The sequence below is a fragment of the Ceratina calcarata genome, unplaced genomic scaffold (assembly GCF_001652005.2).
Source record: "Ceratina calcarata isolate Rehan_Ccalc_2016 unplaced genomic scaffold, ASM165200v1 scaffold253, whole genome shotgun sequence".
In the NCBI taxonomy this organism is placed as follows: domain Eukaryota; kingdom Metazoa; phylum Arthropoda; class Insecta; order Hymenoptera; family Apidae; genus Ceratina; species Ceratina calcarata.
The window spans coordinates 242,257-261,522 of NW_017147345.1; the positions used below are offsets into that span (position 1 = coordinate 242,257).

At 44.0% G+C, this 19,266-nt stretch overlaps 1 protein-coding gene across 3 annotated transcripts in view; it reads right to left on the minus strand.

The window, feature by feature from the left end:
• pdm3 (POU-domain protein pdm3) overlaps positions 1 to 12,119 on the minus strand; it is a 178,567-nt gene extending 166,448 nt beyond the window's left edge. For 2 of the 3 annotated variants that reach the window (XM_026812038.1, XM_018021441.2), the window contains exon 1: positions 10,395 to 12,118. The gene's annotated coding sequence lies outside the window, so the exon portion shown is untranslated. Of the gene's footprint in view, positions 1 to 10,394 lie in introns of all 3 variants that reach the window. The other variant, XM_026812039.1, reaches the window with a different exon arrangement.
• Between the last annotated feature and the right edge of the window lie 7,147 nt (positions 12,120 to 19,266).

The window sequence follows — 19,266 nt, forward strand, 5'->3', positions numbered from 1 at the left end:
TCCACTTTGTTCTTCCTTTTCTCGACCTGTCCCCGAAGGCAAAAACTCGCGGGATCCGTCGTGATCGTTGTAGTCGAAACCGAAGTCGAAGCTGCGCGCAGCGGTTTGGCCCTGTACTTGCTGAACGCAACTAACAACATCTGCTTCTATTTTTGCGCTGGCCCGAGTCCAGCGCTTTACTTTTTTAAAAGCCATGAGCCTATGACGAACGGCTGGATGGATGATCAAGCGGAAGCGGGCTAGAAGGGAAAAATGGAAAGAGAGAGAACGAGACCAGAGGAAAGGAGAGGAGCGACGGTAGGGAGCCGGTTATTCTGGACAAATTATTGTCAAAGGGCGCAGCTTGTGCCTGCCAGCTACTTTGTTTCTCATAAAAGGCGTTTTATAATGGCAGCACCGTGTAAATATTTCTCGGCGGTGGTTTTTAAAAAAAATCATCGTCGACAACGTCGCGCTGTGAACAACGCAATAAAGGTCCATTCTGTGTCGTCCTACCGTGAAGATAGAAGCTCCATAAGAAACGAAAATCGTAACAACTGACAGCTACCGAATTCCCTATTCAAACATTGAACATCTTCCATTTGTCTAGTCAAATTGAATATCTAAATCGTCTGGCGCAAACAGAACATAAAACATTTAATTCCAAGATTGTTACAGTCCTACTTGTTGTCATGAGTAAAATCACTGTAATCTCTTGCCTCGTTATTAGAAAATGAAGTTTGAAGCAAAGTATGTTGCTCAACGTTGTTAAGCAATCCCCTCGTTCCTCGAAGAATCGCTTGTCAACGATCGCGCGGTCAGTCAAGCCACGAACGAGCCTCTCTTTTTTCCGTTTGCGGTCGTTAATTTCCACTGGAATCGTATTAATCGCTGCAGGGTTGCGTCCGTAAAATTACTAGGCGCTTTAACCACCAGCTGTCCGATCCCGGACTTCGAATTCGTCCGCAACGATTATTATAACGCATCCTGAGGTATGTATAATGCTGGCTATTCCGAAAGCTAGGCCAATTAGTATCGTCGATTTGGATGGTTTAATGAGAGCGCGGTTTCATTAGTGTATCGCCATTGCTCCCTCGATCGTATGATATATGAAACGAAAAGGAGAATAGTCGCAGAATGAGAGAACAATTACAACTCTACACAACTTCTTACATTTCTATTTTTACTTCTCATTTCGTTTTGGGTGTGGAATAAAATTGAATCCTCTTGCTTCTGATATGAATTAATAAAATAGATATGATTTTACTATGTGATTTTCTGCTCTCATTAAAAGGAAGACAAACAATTTTTATGCAGCACGTCAGACTAATTTACTCATTGTAATATAGTGAATAACATTTTGTAAGGTTGATCGGATTCTTCAAATGCGATTACAGAATGTGTCCATTCAGAAAACGGAAGTCGATCACGGATCGGACAATTTTCTCAGGAAAAGGATAGCCACGATTTTCTCGATTGGGCAGCAGGTAGGTACGCTTTCACCGGGTGCATCCTAGCACGACTCCTCGAGCGATAATTGCTGACGGGATCAGCGACGGTGAAAGTCCGCGTAATCGAATACGCAATTAAAACATCGGTGCCATTGATACGAGAATCGGTCGAGTGTCTACGGAGCCAATTAAAACGCGTGCATTATGCGACGAGCCGTCAGAAAACCATCGCAAATCTCCCTCCCTCCCACCTTCGTTCTCCTATTCAACGATCAGAGATGTTTAAGCGGTGAAAAAAAAGCACTCCCCCTACAAGGCGGGGTGAGCGATTTCGTCGTGTCTTTCCCTTTTCGCCCCCTTTCACCTGCAACTGTCAATTCGTTCCTGGATTCTACCTATCACGTTTTCGCATTATTATTGTACTTATGGGAGAGGGCTTGAACAAAGAAGAGTAAAAAGTAACCAACAAGCAGAAGAAGGAGGTGGAGCAGACAGAGGAAGATGACCAGAAGAGCGGAGGATAAAGAGAGACGGCAACGTCACCGACGCCGGCAGCAGCAGCGTACAATTAAGGGGGTTGATTGATGTTAATTCAAAGGGTAATTAAGAATGTTGCGCATAAAAATCCGGTAATTTATGGTCATTGGGGATAATTATATGTTGACCAGCTTGTAATTGCAAGCGCTCCGTGGCCTACAACATCGGGAATTGCGGGCAGCTCCTTCCTTCTGGACTGTCCGACGCTCTCTTCGTCTACGTGCACACTTAGAGAACGTTCTACACGCTCGACTGGCTTCTTCCTCAGCCATCTAGATGTACATGTGTACACGGGTGTGTACGTATACGTGGTTGGCTGGGGATATACGGTCTCGGATCGCAGCTTATTATAGGGGCTAGTAGATAAGGCGGGTTTAGAAACAACCGTGCGCCTCTGGCCTGGCCGGCAGTTAGCCGCTACACTCTAGCTAGAGTCTGCTAGACTCTAACTTGCCTACGTTCCGTCTTTCCCCTACCAACTCGCGTACGCGTCTCTGTTTCTCCGTTGCACTTCGCGGTTCGTGGCTCCAGGCGTTGCACCGGAGCAGAGGTGCGTGTAGGTACACCGCCCCAAAGACCGGGGCCTCGATTTATGAGACCGATCTACGGCGTTAAACCGTTCGCCGCGCTCGTAGAATTTTAGGCTCGGTCCAATTCGCCGCAAAAACGCGTTCCGTTTCCACGAGCCGCGCTCGGAACGCGCCTCTGCCACGATCACTATAAATAACTGCGGATAATCACCATATGGCCGAAATGCACGCCGCGAAATACCGGCTCCTTCGTAGACGGCCGCGTTGGAGAGTAGTCGATTTTCTCGATAGATTTATCAAAGATATTTCACCATGCGTCTATGTCTTCCAGCACCAAATTCGATTGTATAATTGAAGATTACAAATGGACGTCTTTCCTCTCTACGTCTCCAATGATAAATTTATAATTTATTAAAGAAAATTTAGATACCGAGAGGCAGAAATGTTTAGAGACTGCCTTTGAATCCTTTGTTTAGCACGTTTTGAGCGTATCAAATATAAGTTGAAGAATTATTACATATTTGTTAATATAAGTTGAAGAATTATTACATATTAATTATTATATATTTATATATTATTAATAGCAAGAGATTGAATTGATCGACGCAAACAAAATTCGTCGTGACGTTTGAGCTATGCTAATGTACATACGTAGACCTGGACCAAAAGGGGTTCGAATCAGAGAACGATGGCACAAGGCCGTCAGTTAGGGGTCGAAAAGAGAAGGCGCAGGAGAGAGAAAGAGAACGCGTAAGAAGTAAGAAGCCAGTAACCCTCCTACTTGAAGCACGGCCAATAAAATGATCCCAGCGGGACCAGTTGGCAACCGCCCATCGCGACATTGTCCTTGCTTTCCTTCTTTTTTTTTCACGATCCCGTAATCAATCGACCGGTCTAATGGCAACGCATAATCGTAGCTTTGTGGCGCCTGCTCGTGCTCATAATGCTAAAGAGAGTGGTGCAAGGGGGGAGCAGGAAACGCGTCTCGCTGCGTACAAAGTGATTCTTTGAAATTGAATTCGTTGGGACTGAGCGTGACAATAGCCGATTATGGTGAGACTTCTCCTTTCCGTTTCTGCGAAATTCACATGCCTACATTATTCTTTATTTAAGACAAATAGTCTAAACTAGAACTCAATTCCTTTCGTTAATCTCACTGTTACCTAAAGAGAAAGCGTTTGTTTGTCTGTTAGCCAAAACCCAACATTCTTCTGAATAATTATGAGGTCGAGAAAGAGTGAAAATGTGTTATTATGTTTCTACCAATATTTCCCTAACGCGATGAGGTATTCAAGAGATTTTTATTCCAAAATAGTAGGTAATCAACTCTTTTAAAAACCAATTTGCAGATTTTACAAAATTCGGGTGAAATATGATTTTATGTATTCCTCAATATTTTTCATGTTTGATGAGTTATAGGTTTGATTTTCATTAGCCATACAAATACCTAAAAATCAATTTCAGGATTTTACCCCAATAATCTACTAAGGGAGTAAAAAAAGGTTCAAAATGTGTAATTATAAAATCTGTTGAGGCAATAGTCTGGTTTGTCTGAACCTCGGTGCTACGCGACGAGGTAATATTGAGTAGCCGATGATGTTGGGATACAAACAATCCTCAACACCTTTGCAGTTCCATGACTATAAGTCGTAGATAGTACTCGGGAATCAACCGAAAAAGATTTAAAACGCTATCACTTCTGTAAGAGTCACACCCCTTTGCACATGCCACTCGACAAACTCAAACCTCCGCTATGGGGCTACGAAACTTTACACAGCCGGTGCCCTAAACTTCAACCTTTTCATTGCTTTCACCGACTCGGCCCGTTTAACCCCTCGAACCCTCGATTGCCCTCTCGGTAGCCTCAAAGCCGCGCCACGTCGCGCCGCGATGAAAGGATCCCGTTCCTTATACATATCATCATCGCTCGCACGCACCTTACGCTGAACCGGATTCTGGGCAGATCGGGTACACCGTGTTACAGAACAAGAATTCCTCTGATTCGAGGCCTCGGTCCAAGATATCGAATGATTCGAGCTAATCTTTAACGCGCGCAGGTAAGCACGCCGGCTAAGTGCCGTCCGAGGTAATGGTCGTTCCGTGCGATACCATTCCGTCAGAAATCCGAGGGGCTTTGTCCCGAGTCACGAAACGCAAGGATTAAATCGAACACTGCACCGGCCAGCACCTCCCGTTAATACGACTATGCGAACGCCTCAATGAGGATACACAACGAGCGTAGGTGGACGCGAACGTGCGGGAGGCGTAAACGCAACGCAGATCTTCGATCGCGTACGATTCTCCGTACGAATCCGAGGATCCGATCGGATCTGAAACGACGGCCGTGCGCCAAGATCTGCCGGATTCCTGGGTGACAGGAACAGGGTGACACGACATGCGGACATCTGCCGATTACCAAACTGCAAATACTTATTTATAAACGAAAACGCGCAAATGACAGATGACGTAATATACATATGAACGTACCTAATACAATCAATGAACCTATACAGACGTGATATATTTATATTAAACGCGAATCAAGTAACAGAGATGAAAGTTGTATAAGGCATTACATAAAAACAATGACAAATCATTGACATTTTATAGATATATTAGATATTACGTTAATAAAACACTGTGAAAAATTACAGAAATTGCAGAAATTTTGCGAGGCTATTAAGATAGTTATTACATCTTGGATGCTTATATTGAATGGCAAAATTTTCATTTCATTTATGAAAAAGAGAATTTTGTGATTTAGTATAATTGTTAACATAAAAGTAAGAATAGGACGTGTAGACAATGTAGACAGTTGCAAGTCATGTTCGATCCTGCCAAAAAGTACCAAATTAGAACATTAGAAATCATGCTCTAAAGATTCTTTGTGACTTAAAAGAGCACGTCAATCAATTTAATAAACCTTACTTCTCTGCAAATATCATTTCTCCCAAAAGTTTATCGCTTCCAATACTGGTCACAGTTTTTTCTTATATTTTTTGAACATTTGTAGGAGATTTTACATACACATACAACCTTAAAATGAATGTCACATCTCTTTGATTCGTCAATTGATTCTACATAAATAAAGATGATCGCGTCTTGTGTACGATATTTAATTACAAACGCTAATTTCGGTCTTTGAAACCGTGAAACGAACACGAACGGTGACTAAAAAGCAGCGCGCCTGTTTCCGAGAGTTCCGGCGCGACGGTGATTTAAGCGAAAATAATCCGAGAGCGAAGGGGCGACGAGCGCGAGGTGGCATAATGTGGCGTTAAATTTTTGGCACAGAAGACGGAAAATATGATACGATACACGGTTGTACGTACACATTACGGTACGCCTGTACACGCGTGCATACGCGGCCGCGGGCCGTGCATTCAGAGGAGGCGCAGGAAGAATATTTCATGTTTTACGGCGCCAGCGTCGTTGGGGTTGTGGCGGACAAAAAAAATGTCAGCCTGCCGGCTAAATCAGAGCGTGAGTGCATTAAACTCCGAATTACCACAAATAGAACTTTAACCGCACATGCCCATTATAATGGTACCCCCTGCTGAAGATGTATTTACGTACTAAACCGCCTTCGCGGCTCACGCTGAGTCGTTCGAATTAACATCTGGCCCAAAGACGAGCTGCCGTTCGGTTCATCGGACCCCTCTCTCCTTTTCGCTCGGCTTCAACCGGATTAACCGTTTCGCTAAAAAAGTGTACGCTCGATCGAACCGGAAAATGGGCAAATTTATCACGCGAAGTAACCCTATCCCTCGCTTGATCGTGAACAAGTCAATCCAGACTTTATCCTACACTCTATAAGCCTAATTATTTTCATTTCCAATTCTTGTACCAGCGCAATCTTTAGATTTAGAAATAATATACTCTTATTAATTATTAGATTAATATTTTTTTCAACGGCCAGATAGACTTATACAGTTAGTTTCCGATACGAGATATCATGTATGAAACGACAATTAGAAAACGAATTGATCGACAACGTTTAATACGAGTGACCAATAAAGCATTGAAATTAGATGGCGACAAACTCGAGGGACATAAATCAAGCATCGCACAGCCTTAATAGATAGAAAGGGGGTGGTGTAAAATATGGGCGGAACATCGGACACCATTCTTCGACGAATTTAAATTCTTCACGGGACCCTTCCGGCGGGCGCGAGAAGAAGTCCTCAATAGGGCAACGAGGCAGGGAAATCTTTGGCAGTGGCTTTTACACGCAAATTAGGTCTATTACGAGCATAGAGCGTACAAAAACACTCGTGCCATAGCATCGATTCTGTCCCTTCGACGCAACGAGCACGGTACGCCCCGTTACGCACGTGCGTGCTTCTTTATGAATTATTAGAATTAATGACACCGCACGCACTGCCTCACGCTATGGGGTGTCACGTCGCGTCGCCTCGCGTCGACCAATTTCGTGCGCACGGGGATTTGTCTTCAAAGAGAAGAAAGAGAGTTCGAACTGAAAAGGGTCCGTCGCTTCTTATCTATTCTAAATACTTATCCCCTACCCTTTCGATTCTACAATTTAAAGGGCCACTTGGCAAAAACGTGCTTATTACGTTTACTCCGTGTGCATTAATGAATCAAGAGAATCTATTGATTGCATCTAGATTAAAAAGCAAAAATTAATTCTAGTAAAGAAGGACTTCCATCGCACGCAAAATGATTATCCTAAATAAAAATACAATTCTTCAAAATAAATGTATTAAAGAAGGCAGGTAGAATTATTAGGTAAATAACTTTCTAACAATTGAAGAAAACATCTGAAGCGAAAGCAGACGAGAGAAAGGAGTATGTCGTAAAACAGGGAAAACAAGGAACAGGACAACTGGCTTCGAACGGAAGAACGTTGCTTAATCGAATACAAGCAGGGACGACGTGTCAACGATTAATACGCGATATCGCGTCGGAACACGTAACTGTACAAGACTGGGAAGGAAACACTCGATTCGCATTTGACGCTCGAAAACAGCGCAGCGGCATGGCAATAGTAACTTGCTTAGCGGTGATTCGTGAGTCGATAATCGATGGAGGGCGCCGGATGGAAAATAGAGAGCAAGGCTACAAAGCGGAGCTGGAAGTGGGTAAGTTGTCGAGCGAAATGTTATCGCGCGTCGGATCGTCGGCAGGGGTTGAATCGGCTAAAAGGGAGCTGAATGGGGCTGGAAGCCGGAGTTGACGAGCGGAGGGAAAAGGAGAACAGAGACAGAGGATAAACGCGGAGGAACGAGGAGAAATGTGCAAGGATTTAAGAAGGGGGAAGCATCGATTACTTTTCTTGACCCGGACAATATCCGCGTTTCCCTCCATTACTCACCGACCGCACGTTTTATTCATACCCACGCGATCCCTTTTGTTTCGAGAATACGAAATCTTTTTGCCCGACTACTTGATTTCTGTTTTATTCGGTTATTCTTTTAAATGTTAAATTTGCAAAATTCATTTCTTATCTAAATAATGGTGTTCTCGCTCCACATTTTAATACTGAAATTTTAGGTAATCTTTTTTTAAAAGAAATTATTTGTATCTACTCTTAGAAGTAATTATAAGTGACAACCAATATTGAATTCTCTAGAATTAAAGAAATAAATTACCGACTGGTTCCAAAACGATACCAATACCAATTCTCAAGATTTGCTAAGTAAATTAAAAGACAGATATCACAGAAATTCTATTATTTCCTAGCTACCTATAAATCGATGATATAAGTACTAGAAGAATACTAGAAGAACAGATAAGAACTATCCCATAACAACGGAAAGACTATCCCAACGATATTGCGGGCCGAGTGTCTCCTTTGGGATTTCCCGCCTTCGACTCTCCATCAACCGCCACTTTCCTTCTCTTTTCCTGCCCCGCTACCCTCGCCAAGCAAAGCCACCCGCCTCGCCGTTCACCCTCTTTCTCTAACCGCCCTCTCTCTTTCAGCGACTCACCATGGTCCCGAGGCGGCAAGTAAAGAACTCTCTCCTACCCTCCCTGGCAAGTTGTTCGCACTGATATTCTACCCTCGACATCCTTTCCATCCGCTCCGTAACCCCTTCGGCCCGACCCTCCTCCTCGCTCGCAGTACACCCTCAAACCCCGCGGGCGTCACTCTCTCGTAGTCACGCCGGCAACACGTGCTCCTGTTTACCTCTCCGATCACATGATCCGGGAGCCGGGGTCTGCGTGGCACAGTGGCCGGCGTGGCTCACTGACGGTGTCATTTCATCGAAAATATCTGTTGTGCACGCGTATGCGCCCTGGTTAATTGGATTCATGACGAGTGCATGCGTGTTCGACACGCACTTGGCTGCGCGCGTGTACCGGGGCAGCACACCGCGCCGCCTCGACCCACCGACCCGCGGGGTCATTCTACCCGATGATTTCGATAGAACATCGCGGTTCACCGGCCGCTTTTTCACCCGCTGTGGGTAGTTGTCGACCGATGCGGTGGGGTAGTCATCGAGTCGATGTAATTGAAGAGATTGCGTCCCCGCGCAACTTTAACATTCAAAATTTCACGATGATACCGGCGCGATGACACTTTTTTAACATTGTTTTCGCTTCTCTCACGTGTCTAATGAGATTGTATATTTATGAACAGTAAAATTTAACGTTATTTTTTTCAACGATTCAGACACCAAATAATTTCGTTTCAAACATTTTCACCTTTTTCACGTATTTAAGAATTTCGCTGCTACATTTTCCACCGTCTACACGACTTTTTGGAACTAGAAAAAGGAAGATGTTTTCCAATGGGAGGGCACAATATTGTACAATAAAAAAAATACTTTTATAAGTCCACGTTGTAAAGAGTGAATATATGTCCCTCGATTTAATGATTTGATAAGAAAAAATATTGTTAAGAATGTCAGCAATACTTAAATAACTCTATACAACTTGTACGTATAACATGCGGACACTATGATTAATAAAATATTTAAATAAGGATTTTTACTTCTACTTTTTACTTCTACTATTTATATTCTACTTCTAGTATTTCATACTGACATCTCTACATGTAGCTCTCAATGAACTTATATTTGTTTCTTATAAATGCAGGAACATCCGCAACCGTTAGTTGCATACCGGGTTTTGTTTTTACGTTTGACTAGAGAACGCGACATGAAACGGCCAAGGTTAAGAAAGCGCACCCGTCCCGATCCTTCAATTAGCATTTTCAGGTCAGAACGGACGCGAACACGTACGCGATCGCGCATAATTATCACACTAATTATTAGGACACAGCTAAGTAGCCGCGGGGAATTATCACCGGTGCTTCGGGCACGGAGCTGCACGGAACGAACCAACGCGGCGCGCCGCGCCGGTTTCAATCTCTCGCTAGGCAACATTCCCGCGTGGCCGGGCCCCCGAGTAACTTTCTTAATTACAGAGATTAACTTCATGCTATCGGGGCAGCGATTATCGCTCGCGAGCCTTGCAATTGCCTCGGATATAAATATACGCAGTTGTATCGACCGCACCGAAATTTTGATGGAAACATATTCCCCACGTTCCTTTTTTTTTTTCACCTATCAAGCAATTACCGCAATTACCGTTTCTCCTAGTAGACTCGTTGCGATGAAATCCGATCTCGAGGATATCTCCTTGAGAAAATTGGTTACTCTTTCGCGCGAGGAACATTCTTAATAACCTCTTTTCTCTCGAACAAAAATAGAGGAACGCTCTTCGAAACGACATGAAACTTTTACGAGACTAATCTATATCCAGCGATACACGGCGGAGCTTCAATCCGTATAAATCGATTCGTGTAAGAATATATCAACGTAGATTACGATTGCCGAAGAGTCGCATTTAGACGACCTAGCTAATTACAAACATCGTCCCCCTTCTTTTAATACGGATGAAATGAAGTGCGCTGCTCGACACTCACCAGAGGCGACCTGTGACTGATGTACGTGGGACGTCGTCCTGACGTATGTTCTCTCGACTCGTTCCTTTACTTATTCAGCACGATGCCACCTGCCCGAAACCGGGTAAACTGTTCGCGATTTCGCCACAGTCCAGATCAATTCTTTCGTCCGTGTCCTCACAACGATTCCACCGATATTTCCCGTTCTTCGGACACCTTCCTCCCGCCGATCTCCTCACAGTCCCTCCGCGATTTTCCAACGGGCAGCGACGACGGGCAACAGTCCGGATGGTGGACCGACGACGTCGACGGACAAACGATTCACAAATACATTGACTGCCGGTGACATCAGCCTACTTAATTACGCCGGGTAATTGCGAGTAATTAGGAGCGATTAAGAAGCAAACAGTTAATTGCTCGCTCGATTCCTGGATCGTTCCTCACCACCCGGAACGGATGAGGAGAGAATCCGAACGAATTTTTTTTTTACGAACGCGTAGCACTTTGAGATGTTTAAACGGGAAGAACTGGTCGATTTGTAACTCGGAACCACGTCGCCTCGGTGTTTGTTCACTTTCGAGATAGCGTGTACGAATGAGCAGAAATCGCGCGGGCGAGCTTCCCTTTAATGCGATTTTAATTATTCTATTTGTTAGCGGTGTGCGCGTTCAGCATGCTTATCGTGCGCAATTCCTTCGACGAGGAACAGAACCGTAGTCACGTGCAGCGTCGTAATTACCGTCGGCGATAATTAGGAGTTTATTAGTGTCCGAGTCCTTGTATTGTCACTTATTACTGTGTCGCCAAGCCGAATCGTTAGTACGACGATGAAACGACGCGCGCTCCTTCTGATTGCGCGAACACTCCCGCACACACACGTAGGGACACATACGCGCGCGAACCGTTCGTCGGTTTCTCGAATCACGTTGATCAATCTTACAGCGCAGTGTCTTACGTTTATTGCCGTGCGATTAAACGGGCCCACCACCTGTCCGTAGCACCTGCCACGTTTTAACGCCTCCCGCACGTGGTCCCTCGCGACAGTGTACGTCTTCAACGGTGTACGAACACAGTCACGATTCACAGTCAGAGAAGATTGTCCCTCCGAACGGTCGATCTACGATGTCGATACACTCTAGTCATCTGGTCGCACGGAGCACAGTGGTTTGTGCACGTAACGGTCAGACGGGCCGCGTACTTATTTCACTTAAACGTCACCTCGTGCCGGCAGCGTTCACTAAAATAATACAGTCAGGAATGGAACAGCGGCGTGAGTCTATGCACGTTTTCTTCGGCGCGTCCACGTGCCGACTGAAGGGGTCGGCGCACGCACCTCTACGCTCTGATTCCCTGATCACTCTCGAAACGCGCGCACTACGCTGATCACCGGCAACCGTAATCACCAACTTCCTTCGTACTCGCCCGAGGTCCTTCACGCCTCGCGCCTCGTCGCGCGGACGAAGGACGTTCCGTGCCGTATCGTCCACAGTGGTAGAATCCCTCCTTGGTTGAAATCAGATTTCGATCGATGCACGCGAACCACCAACGCCGTCTAATAGCAGCGATCCAGAGGGGGTGATCGATCGACGTCGGTCGTTGCCGCTGGATCTGCTCGTCGGGTCCTCGTGTCGCCTGGCAGCGTGGTGTGCACGTTGCGCGGTCAGAGCTCGGCGCGAAAACTTGGACCTGAATCCTGACGGTCCGCAGTCTGGCTGCGTAGTGGCCCCGCTGTTCACCCGAGGGAAGGAAAGCAACCCACCGTGGATTCTCTCCCGCCAGCCAATGCTGGTACAAACTGGAGAGGGTAACGTGGGCGTAGCTGTGGGCGGCCCCAATGCGCGGAGGGTGGTCCGTGAGTTACTCCGCGGAGATCCCGTTGTTATGATTGTTATGAGTGTCCGAGCCTGCGAGCCGTTTTGGGGGTGGAAGCGCGGCCGCACGAGAGGGCACCCTCTCTGTCCCCCCTTTTTCCATTCCCGATCCGTATACCCTGTCTCCCTCTCGCCACGGCCTGTAATATAACCACCACGAGCTCGAACGAGCTCGTAACCGTGATGCAAATCAGCTCGAAGGGGCTGAAGAGTACCGAGGCGAAGGGGGATGATGCCCGGGAGGAGCGATTGCCGCCAAGGACCGATCGACACCCGACCCTGGCTCTCCTTACGCGGGAAGGACACTGGTTGACAACGCACCAGATTCTAACGATACGATCTCGAGAGCTCGTTTTCTACATCCGAAACGAGTCGACAGTTACGTCCTACGAAACAGAAAATTGGCGAACTGAAATCGAAGGTTGTTGGATTTTCTTCTGTGAGAATTAGAAAAAGGGGGTTCATGATTTGATGATATTTAGTTCTGAACTTAATATATTCTAAATATGTCATTCGTTCTTGCTTCTGGATGGAGATGGAGATTTCTAATTAGATCTGACCTTCCTTTTACACGATTTCAAAGCTACGTTTCCATTAACACGATTTATTCACAGTTCTGCTCATTAGTGTTCACAGGACAGTTTTTACACAATTTTCTTTCACTTGATACGCTTTTACTGTGTAAAAGTAGCACGGCGTTTATGATAAAGTCTAACAGTCTTCTGGCCTCAAATTTAAATGCGTTTAGCATGTGCAACTATTTGCAATTCTATTAATATTAATTTAAATAATTTTTAATAATAAATTGTTCCGACCGTTGAACGGATCACGTGCGTGAGAATTTTGAAGGAGGTTTATGACGGTTCCTCGACGGAAGGATACTTCTTTAGGGAAGACATCTCTTCTATCTAACATGACCCTCGAAGATCGGAGTACCTTCATGTTTTGCTAATTGCCATTGTAAAATACTTTTCGGAATCTACTAAAAAATGTCTTCTCTAAACAAGATGAAAATGTCTTCTTCCTGTCGAAGAACTGTCATAAATCTCCTTCAAAATTTTCACGCACGTACTCTTGTGAATGGATATGTTCATCCTAATAAGATTAATAAACTACTGTAATCATACATGTATAATTCATTGAACATATACAGATATAATTAGGATAAACAAATTATTGCTTATAGACGTTGTTTGCATCACATTTAGTTATACAACTATAACTAAACAAACTATTTCATTAATTCGAAACGGTCTCTTATGCGTGATGTCATATGTTCATATGAGCTGAGCTCTTAGACTTTATTATACATATTATGCAGTAAATACATAATATACGGTAAAACAAGTATCAATTTATTATAAATAAGGTGAGAATTTTCTGCTAGAAACTTTATTTGTATGACTTGTTAGTCTCAGATGGCTTCCCTTCTGTCACTCATCTGCTATTACTATTAAAATGAATTTGAAACCACATAGTCCTGTTATTAGGAAAGGAATACATGTACAGTGTTTTTCACTTGAATAGCCCCGGATAAAAGTTAATATGTGTATTTGAGCTAATGTCAAAGGAATTTTGATAAAAATTCTTATTTACTAGTTAGATCCGTTTAAATTATAAATTAGTAGATGACATTACTTTATATTGATATTAACACTTGGAAACTACATTGTTATTGAAAATACCACAGACTTCTGGTTTTCCAATAGCACAGTTAGTCAATGCTTTATGATCGGAGAATAAATGTTTACAACAATTCTACATTTCATCATTTTATATACCTATTTGATTTAATTCATGTTACATACACTTTCCCATAAAAAAGTGATATTGACTATTCGAGGCTGTAGAAGTCAATAGTACTGTATTGCATTTTGATAACAATATTTCAAATATAAGAAACTAAAAATGAAATCTACAGCGTTTGGTATGAAACAAGGTTCAAATGAGATTTTGAATAAAAATGCAACCACATGATTCAAAATTTTGTAAGTGTTGTAGGTGAGAAAAATATTATATAATATTTCTGTATCCTAGGAATAAACTTTTTTAGTACATAAAACTGTTTTCAAGTTTTTAATTCTGTCCTTTGAATATCTATCGTATTAATTGCGAGTCATAGACGGAATCCAATCATCAATACGATCAGTAGAACCGGTAGGTCTCGGCGGTCATTAATTTTGATAAATCATTGTACGCAGAAGTCGAAGTTCGTGGACGTTGATCCACTGTCTCATTTATCTTCAGGGGAACGGAACCCCGTGGCTGGTAATTGCAACGGTACCTACAAAGCCGATAGCATACCATTTTCGTTTCGTTTCGTCCCCCAATCGAAGCAATGCTTCAAACGATACTTGAAGGGATGTACGAAAACGAATGAAAGTTTTTAGATCTCTTAAACGAAGTGACAGGCGCGTATTTACTAAGTAATACATTAGAACCCTTTACTATGTACATTTACACGCGAACACGATATTACATGTCGAAATCGTTGAGTCTTAATCTGCTGTTATGATCGAACATAGTGACAGAAGATAGAAACGAAAAGTTCGTATCGGGGAAAAAATTGACAGAAATGGTTCCTCTTTACTGTGAAACATTGAGGAATTAAACAACATACGGTTTGAATTTTCATCGTCCCAGGGACATCGAGGGACACGTTGAGAAGAAATATGTTCCCGTTATACATATTAAAATGCGTCAATCTGGCCGACGAATCTAAAGCATTACATTTTTCGTAGGATGTAAATCTTCCAAACTTTATTTTTACCCACAGGACTTTTGCATCGTGCGACTTTGCCAGCGGAATACATTACGGATGCTTTTTTGCATCCTATCTTTGACTCAGCACAAGCCCTGCATACTTACAAGCTAATTAACTTCGCCTCGCAGATTTGATCATACACCGTTAATTTTCATAAATTCTTAATTCCAAACTAAATATTTCATTTAATATTCCGGCATACTTAACGGGATAAACAATTTTATGTGCCCAACGTTTTTCAACTCGTTCATTAATAATGATATTCGCGTGAAATTTCGTGTAAATATAACGAACCGTTTCGTTACTACGCAGCCAGCCTTATATTAAGTCCACCCCTTTTCAGCGACGAGCTACCCTCGCCGGCGCCACTATTACTGTCCGCACCCTCGCCTCGGTGTTTTAATGTTCTCCCCTCAATTTCTCCTACATCGACCTCGACAATATTCTATCGTGATTCGACCCTTAAAGGCGCGTCCTGTGCTGCAAATATATTATACCTACATTTCGGGTTCAGCTTGAGCAAAGCGCCGCACGGGCTGAAGACACCGCCAACACGCTTCTGCGAATTCGCCGTCCGTATTGGGGCTAGTTGCTGCTTACAATAGTGTTCGTCACGCTAGCTAACACTATATTATTATAGGTAGTCCTTTACGGATCTTGAATTCGCTAAAACGCTTCTATCGACCGTAAGACAGGAAATAGATTAATAATCTTTATTCAGCTTATTATTAATGTTCATTAGGGTATTTTCTGATGGTCGCGAACTACAGAAAACATCTGGCAACCAGACGATGATCAACCCTTGCAAAAACGAAGAGTCATAAAACCCTTACTGTTACCCTAAGTGGTCATAAATAAAAATAAACATAAAAACATAAGGAAGTCAAAATTTTTACCTTAAACCAATCTTTACTTATAGGATACAATGAACATCTTAAACTAAAAGACATTCTACCCTAAATGTTCAGGTATGCGTTATTGCACTTCAACAAAGACTTTATTTAAATAAAATGATTTACTATGAGGTACAATTATTGTGTAAATACGTTATAGAAAATAACTTATTCTAATGAAAATTTTCACTTACTCAATGTTGAGTATTTCTTATTATGCACATATGTTAGTATACTAAGTCTCAGGTAATATAAGTATAATTGTATTTTTGCTAAATACTAAAATAGGCGACTATCTATATTTTGTTAATAAGTTATGATTATAGCTCTGAGTACGAACTATTTAAATACAATTTGACCCTGTTAAAAGTGAGCGAGTCAATATCCCGTAGAGGGAAATCGTAGCTATCCACCTGTTTCCTCGAACAGTGAAATCCTGTAACGGCATGGTGCGGCGTGGCACGGCGACATTGACGACGGAAGTACGGAGCGTGGATCTTTTCTACGAAATATACGAGGAAATGAATGAATCCTTTCGTCCTTCTTCCACCCGAGGGTCCACGTGCTTTCACATACATATAACTCGCTCCCGCGGAGATAGGAGGTGTAGCCAGCTGGTGGTTGAAGTTGTAGGAGTCGGCAGGATGTGGGTCTCTACTCTCTCTCCGGGTGTTCCTTCCATCCCTCTTCCACTGTCGTCTCCTCGTCGCTCGGCCACTTCGGCACGTCCTTCTTCCTCCTGATATCAGACCTCTCCGTTCCTGCTTCGTCCCGAACGACGGTCGATCTCCCTCGCTCCTTCCCGCTCTTCTTGCCGCACACGCCGCGCCTCACCTCGTGCGACTAGCCCTCTGCACGGAGCACGGGGGTGCTCCGTCTTTCTCCCCCGTCCCACCGGATCGATTAAAACTACAAAGTGTTGCCACCCCATCCGTTGGTACGCTCATTCGTGGTCGACTACATTGCTCCGGCACTCTCCTGGCGGCACTGGGTTACCAACTCTTTCCCTACTCCTACCCCTCCCGCCGTTACCTCTTCTTTCCTCTTCCCTCTTTCCGTCTTTCTTCCTCTGCACGCCTTTGCCTACCCACCCGCTCGCTACCTTCCGACGTGTTTTCTTTTTGTCGCCCCCCTTTTTTCGCCCCCGCGTTCCTCTTCCGCACTTTCTTTTTTCTCGTTTTATCGACAGGATCTCCGTATTCATGGGCGTCCGCTCCGCTTCCTGATAATCTCCGCGTAAAACTTCTACATCCCGCCGGGATTGGCCTTCGCCCGCAGGACCTTCTCTCTCCGTGTTTTCTCTGCGGCGCGGCGTGCCGCCAACGATCGGCAACGGGTTACCTGTCGCCTCTGAATTCTCCGCTTCCAGCCGAACGGATGCTAATGATCTTACTCTCCCAGTGACTTCGTCGCACCCCGATTCCTTCTTTCGCGCTCTCCCCGAGTCTCCCCGCGTGCAACGTGGTAATTCTGAATGGCTATCGGACGCTTTAACCGATACGGAAATGTTTCTCCTTTCTTCTGCTTTTTCTTTTTTTCCTTTTCCTTTCTTCTTTTTTTTAGTTAGATATCGATTGAAGGAGCTTCGGGAAAAACTGTTCGCCGCTGATTTCATGCGGGACGGGTGTTGGATTTAACTGATTAAGCTGGGAGCTTGGTTTTGTAATACCTGCATTTGGCGGGATTACGACGGTGATTGCGAGACTTTTTTTTATATCAATTTAAGAGAGAATGTTTGTATAATACACTATTGAATGTTTTCAAGCTTCATTGTTTCCAACTTGACATAAAAAATTGTTCAAGTCTGTTCCCATAAAAACAGTTATTACAAAATGAATTTTCGATGGATGCATTGTGAAATGAAAATGCTTCGGATCGACGAATGTTTTCGTACAACTCATCTGTTTAAGTACACGTTCTTACTTGCGTACAAACTATAAATCCTGTAAACCGTAATTGTAATCAACGCTATAAATCAGATGTAAACTATTGCTTGAAACGCTCGCGGGTTTTCCGTCCGCTCACGCCTCAATCACTCAATCCCAGGATAGGAACATTGTAGTTCAAAAGGCGGGGAGCTTTTAATCCTGTGGCTGTTACCTTTTCTCGCGTCGGGGAGTCAGCCGCGGATGATTAGTGGTATTGGGTGAAAGGATGTGGAGTGGCAAGGCACGATTATATCCTCCGGGCCACCGCGGGACCCTACCCGTCCATGGAGCCACGGTTCGGCTCCGGAGTCGCAGGTTGCGCGCGGCTAATAACAGAGCCAGGCGAAATCCAAGAGGCCTTTACGAGCATCTTCCCAGAAGTATAAACCCGGAGCTTAAATACGCATAGCCGCGCGTTTCGTTTCGTGGCCGGTGTGAAACGAACGGAGACGCGCATACCCGGCTTCCTGGCGATTCTTCGTCGACTAATTAATGCGGGAGAGCGAGCGCAGCGACCGACGATATCGCGTGATCTGGCGAGGCGATCGGCACATATTCGATGAAAGGCGAGAAAACAATAAGGTGTATCGGCGACGGTGGAAGAATGGACGGAAGCAAAAGAGAGGAAGGAAGAATAATGGTATACAGGAATTCACTTTGTAGCCGGATAATCACTTTAATGGAGTTAACTCGAAAAAAGTGGCGAGAAACATTGTTGCATTTCGTGTAGGATTCAATGCGGAAGACATATGGGGGTAACGTGAGCTGTGTCGATCGGGAATAGAAGCAACAAATGTAGACTCCACGCAGCTTTCTTTTGGTGGATAGCGTGTTGGATGGCATGCTGAAAATTCGCTCGCGTCTTGCAGAGGTATTATTCGAAGTGCGGCCGAGAACAAGGAGGAAGAGAGAGCAGGTGGTTGATGAAGATAATACCGTGAGGATGTGCGCTGTCGTGTCCGGTCTGGGATGTCCCGGGAAACAAAGTAATCTAAGGGAGGATCTCTTTGTATCAACCACCCATTGATCGATAATTTCGCGCATCATTGTTGCCGTAATAACCACTTCTGGATATACATATTCACCGCTCGAGCCCGGGTTGCGGTTAAACGAACATTCCCTCTTTTTATATATTTCATCAGACGCATTCGTACACCTTTCTTTACCGGATGCATTAACAACATCCTAGCGAGAGGCTGTTACTTCCTTGTAGTTTTTTTCCGTGGCGCACTTTAATTCTTCTTTTTAGTGGTTCAGTCTTAAAGAATCGTAAAGTAGGTTCGATGAAAGACCCGACGGTTTGGGACCCTTTCTTATAGTATTTTGACAGAAACAGGTAAATTATTATTATTAGAGCACTAATATTACTAATTTATGAATTTAAAAAATTTCATTTAACAAGACTTTTCGTTCCTACCCTTCAGTATCGCGCTTCGA